The sequence below is a fragment of the Blennius ocellaris genome (assembly GCF_963422515.1).
Source record: "Blennius ocellaris genome assembly, chromosome: 4".
In the NCBI taxonomy this organism is placed as follows: Eukaryota; Metazoa; Chordata; class Actinopteri; order Blenniiformes; family Blenniidae; genus Blennius; species Blennius ocellaris.
The window spans coordinates 7,562,975-7,568,081 of NC_137653.1; positions in this window are offsets into that span (position 1 = coordinate 7,562,975).

The following is a 5,107-nucleotide window of genomic DNA, read 5'->3' on the forward strand; positions in this document are numbered from 1 at the left end:
TGGTGGACAAATCACAAGCGAAATACTGTGTCAAGAATAATCTTGAAACACGATGATCCTCAAAGAAGCAGATTCGAGATCAATTCACACGCCACTATGAGATATGTCTTCTAAATATCATGATTCAACATTAGGTTGTGGCAAATAATCCTTTAAGATGCAGTGTGTTCAGGTAAAATGAGTGAAACCCTTATTAATGATAGATTTCATAGATCCTTCCGATCTGTCTCACTACATATAGGTCTGATGCATGGTTTATGCAATATGTATAAGAATCCTTGGATCCCTGACAAACAGAGGATGAAACTGGAGCAACTCATACTACTGAATTAAGCACATATCCCTGTCTGTTACATAAGAAGTTGTTCACAAACACAAGATGAACCTTTTCCAGCAAATCAAAGACACGTCTACCCTTACAGCCAAAAGACGGAGAGCTAATTAGAGGAAATCTTCAAAAAGCCAAGACAGACGGGACAGATAAGGAAAAAAGTATACTTTTACGTTTTAAAAATTCATTCCAAGTTGGATTCATCCATTGTTATTGCTGAGAAAATATTATCTTTATCTTTATGTCTGTGTGAGAGGCCATGAGAGAAATAAAACAAGGACACTTTGTTGGTCCTCCACCTCCAGAGCTTACTGTATTTATCCCATCCAAGTATGTGTAACCACAACATGATGAGACAGGAAAATTCCCTTTCGGGACACACAGGTCTGTTTCACTCACTTAGCAGAGGCGGAAGGTTTGATCACATACAAGGTTTCAACAGTCAGAGGGTTACCTGATCCTGAGTGTGTGTGTGTGTGTGTGTGTGTGTGTGTGTGTGTGTGTGTGTGTGTGTGTGTGTGTGTGTGTGTGTGTGTGTGTGTGTGTGTGTGTGTGTGTGTGTGTGTGTGTGGTAGAGAGGAGACCCCTGGGGCAATGGTATAATTGCCACAAACTCACACCAGAGGCCAAAACCCCTCCGGCTCCTGGACAAGCAGATCAGCCATATTTGATTTCAAGGGCCAGTTTTTGATTTGATGGGTTCTGGACAGGCGAGCACAAGGATAACTGTGCCTGTGTCCTTTTCATTTGGTTTTTCCACACTTTTCGCCGTCAAACCGATATTGTAGTTGATAGAGTTTCTAACAAATAATGTACAATTAATGTGACTGGCTCTAGGTTTGATGAGTTCATGTTTCACATCAAAGACACTCAGAGTAACAAAAAGCAGGAGGGAAAGAGGAAATTTGAGAATACAAGAGGAAAAAATTATAATAATAATGACACATTGATAGAAATTTGCTTCCGTTGCTTTGGCTTTACTCTGTTTCTGGTAGCAAAACATTTAAATAAATTGGGCATTCAGAAATATTGATTGTGAGCTTTCATACGATTTTTAGTAAGTAAGTAAGTAAGTGCAATTCACCGGTGGAAGAAAGACCAGTTAAAGACCAATGATGAACATTGAACTTATGTGTAGCTAAAACAGTTTAAAAACACTTGCATGATTTGGTCCCTGGTGTCTTTGAGATGAAGTGACTGGCAATTAAAAAGTACAAATATGCTCAATACACTGAAAAAAGAAAATAGTTAGACTAACTTAACTGAATTGCTGCAATTGGTAACATCTAAATGAATCAATTCTTCAAACTTAATCTAATTAATTTGCTTAAGTTAAGTTAATGAAGTTAATGACAGATTGAGTGTAAAGAACTTGATTTATTTACAAGTTGTCAATTGAAGCAGTTTCGTTAAGTTGGTCCAACTATTTGCAACCATTTTCCTTTTTTCAGTGTATTTGGATATAGCAACACATATTACAGTCAAACTGTACATTTGACATGGGGAAACATTCCAAGCGGATGATTCATGTAGAAATCCTTGTGTATGTAACAGCAGAGCCCTCTGTCACACTGTGGCGTCCACTGATCCTGTACATCACCCCTCAGTGGAGAACTGGCGGGCAGCGACACTCGATCAACGCCGCAGGGCATCAGTGGAGGAATTGAGTCAGCCTGGAGATACAGCAGAGACTACATCACAAGCCCTTATTGTCACAGACCGCCACTTTGACTGACGCACATTCTGTCACACTGAGAGCTCGCAGAAATCACTGAGTATTCTGCAATTACGGCATGACAGACAGAGATTTCACTTTCCGTCCTCGAGCTGTGAGTTTTCCGAGGTATGAGTCTGAGATTGTTTCTTCCTTCAGGGCAGCATTCCTTTGACGCTTAAGACTTGAGAAGAGTCAACAATGTTTGTATTCTCCATGCTATGTTACATTTTTAGTGCAGCTGTTTGAAAAAAAAATGGTATTATAGCAATACGGGCATGCAGGTATGAGGAACAAATTTACAAAATGTAAAAACTTACACACTTTTTAATGCTTTGAAAACTGTTTCTCATCACAAGCTGCATTATGATCTCACGAGACAACCTTAAAGCATGCTAAATCAAACTTTGAAAAGTAAAGTAGTGACATATTGATCCTATTGGAAACTTAAAAGGCTTAGCTTGCATAAGAGGCAAATACCAAGTTTTACACAAGGGTAAACATGATATATATAAAGGTTTAACTCTATATTGCTTTGAAGGAGTTTCACAACATGTTTAGGTTGACTGTGTGACACAAAGACGTTTCATCCTACCTTCGGGGAAAGCGCCAATGACCAAATGCGAATGTTGATACTTTGGACTTTCGGCACATCCTTTTGACATGTGCTCTAAATGAGTGCTCATCTGTCAGCAGTCAGTTCTCACAGGACGACACAAACACCCGCCCCACCCCACCCCACACACCAAAACTCTTTCTAAACAAACACTAACAATAGAGAATAGATTCCCCTATCATCATCATCTCACAGCTGTAAACACAGATGTGGTGAGAATCATGTCATGTAACAGAAACGGCCAGGGCTGGAGAGAAAGTGGAGTGGACTCTTGAGTGCATCACATGCACATATGTGCAGACTCGTCCATAAAAAAAAATCATTTACATCCACATATTTTGGAATAAAAGATGAAAGTTTACAATACAGCTGTCAAACAGATCAGCTGCAGAGGTGAATTCAAGAGCCATTATTCTGCTGCCATCCAGATTTCACCAGCCTGATATGAAATTACATAGAATAGGGGATGGAATGTTTTAAATTCCTCCACTCCATGAGAAATTTAATCCAATGTAGAAATGGTCTGTTCTGACACAGACAACACAGCCATTGTCCTCTGAAGTCATGGAGCCCTGCCTGAAAGGCTATCTGCCTTGTGGCCCCAGGCTAATCTGGGCTGGACCCCGAGGAGGTCACAGGGCACATGCTTGGCCTGGTGTGGGCTGGTGGTCTGACCACCAATCCTTTAGATCACTACTTAGGTCAGGTGCTCAATTTGCTCCAGGAAATCAGTTGAAAGAACTCACATTTCATTTGAAAATCCTTTTTTTTTTTTTTCTGTATTTTTCAAAGTATAAGTTGCACTTTCTTGGGAGTTGTGTGGTTGGTTGTTTTCAGAAACAACTTATACATCAAAATATACTGGTACTTAACAGATTGAACCACGAGAGGGCGCTGTATGACAGAAGAATGCCGCTACTTTACCACTGTACTTTAGTATTTGACAATGCAAAAGAAAAGGCCAGGCGACAAAATTAAACTAAAAATTATATTGCAAAATGGAAAAAACAAAGAGCAATAGGAAGAGAGTTCTGGGTGTCAGAGAAACTTGTGAGGGACTGTTGAAAAGCAGAGAGAGACTGCTACCATGATGAGAAAACAAAGAAGGCCGATCTTGAGGTAAAATCAAGACATCCAGAGCTGGAAGAACAAATCTGCAGATGGTTCTGGAACAGCAGCTGTTTCCCGAAACGTATTAACAGTGCAGTTACATCTGGCCACAGGAAAATAGATGCAACCTTGACAACACTGAAGATGCAAATTATACGCAAGTACAATTCATGTGAGAAATACAGTGGGTTTATATCAGCTGAGCTGCAGCCTCTCCCTAAATGTGTTTCTAGAAGGAGCTGCATGTATAAACTGCCAGAAGTAAATTGACCGCTCTTCATTTTCTTCATGCACAGTTGAAGATTGAACGGGATGCTGCTGAGCTCCAGCGAGTATAGGGACGTTGTTGCCCGGGAAAGCTCACGCTGGCTGAGAAAGATGACCTGTGCAACACCGTGCTCTGCTAGGTCTTTGCGGTAATCAAATCTGAATGTTTCATAGAATCTAGATTAAGCCCTTACTTCCTGCTCGGTTCAACAAAGTCAGCTGTCTTTTTCAAACGCTGGGTCTGAGTTGATGTGGCTGATGAGGGCCAGATGTGGAGTGCAGCAGCGTACACGTTCTCCTTCCTGGGAGAAATTGAGAGTTACTGTGATGCTTTAGCAATAGACAAACACGTCAGTTGCTGAGCATGAAGAGACACTCATGTCACTGGTAGTATGAATAGTAATAGGCAACAGTCGGTTTGAGGTTTGGGAGTGATATTTTACTTTTACCACATATATATATAGTGTTCTCATAGCCGGATTTTATTTCTTCACCAGGAAAATGTCTATCTATCGGGATCATGGAAAGGACACATGCATTCGACCAGATGCCAAGTTAATAATGGTTTTCACACTGTTGAATATTTGCTTTTCACACAAACGGTGTTTCTATCATACTCTGAGAATAGTGGTTGGAATAACAGAAAGATTGTTTTCCTTTCACCACAAACCCCCATCACCCCCTCGCTGAAGCTACTGCAAACATGAGACATCAATCTGTTCCCATCATCGACTGTGCACACATGGAACTATCATATATGCACGTTTCCCATGCATAACAATGAATCTGGATGTTCAAGTTACAATGATATAAAATATTCCAAAAAATAATACAAGGAAAACTCAAATTTGAAAAAGGTTGGTGTAAAATAACTAAACAAAATTTACTGATTTGATTTGACTACTATAACTATAGAAAAAATGTCAGAACCAAATCAATTAGTGTAATTTGAATTTTAAGAGAGTGTTGTAGTGGTAAGAAGGATCGTCTTTTCGGCAGTATTGAAATGACCTGAGTCGGAGGTGATTTTTGGGACTTTTTAAAAAAATTATATGATGATGTAAAATGT